Below are 478 nucleotides of genomic sequence, written 5' to 3'. Positions count from 1 at the left end.
ACAGCTGGCGGGAGGGGGGTTGCTCACCTACTGAAGTGTTTGCAGGATCGGGCTCCACCGGGTCACTTCTTCTAGAACCCATTTCAAGTGCAAAACTATAAAAGAAAGGGGAAAAAAAAAAAAGAAAGAAAAAGAAGAAGAGATAATTTGAGGTGTTAAAAACACAATGTTCTCAACGTGTAAATAGAGTCCAAATTGATTGTGACTGCAATTCAGTTAGTATTTAAAAGTAGAGAAATTGCACTTCCTGGAAGAAAGAGAGGGGGAAAAAAAAAGTAGTTAGTTAATTATCCTGTAAATTATTTAATTTTGGCAAGATGTATGTAATTTATATTTACACCTTATGTTAACTTTTCGCTATTTATTTAACTTTTTTATTTATTAATTTTATACTTATTTTAAACTGGACACCGCACCATAGAAAAGAAGATAAAAGAAGCAAAAAAAAAAGAGAGAAGTTAAAAATTAAAACTTTTGA

This window comes from Buceros rhinoceros, unplaced genomic scaffold, assembly GCF_000710305.1.
Source record: "Buceros rhinoceros silvestris isolate BGI_N320 unplaced genomic scaffold, ASM71030v1 scaffold26036, whole genome shotgun sequence".
Classification (NCBI taxonomy): Eukaryota; Metazoa; Chordata; class Aves; order Bucerotiformes; family Bucerotidae; genus Buceros; species Buceros rhinoceros.
Note: the sequence above shows the minus strand (reverse complement) of the source record.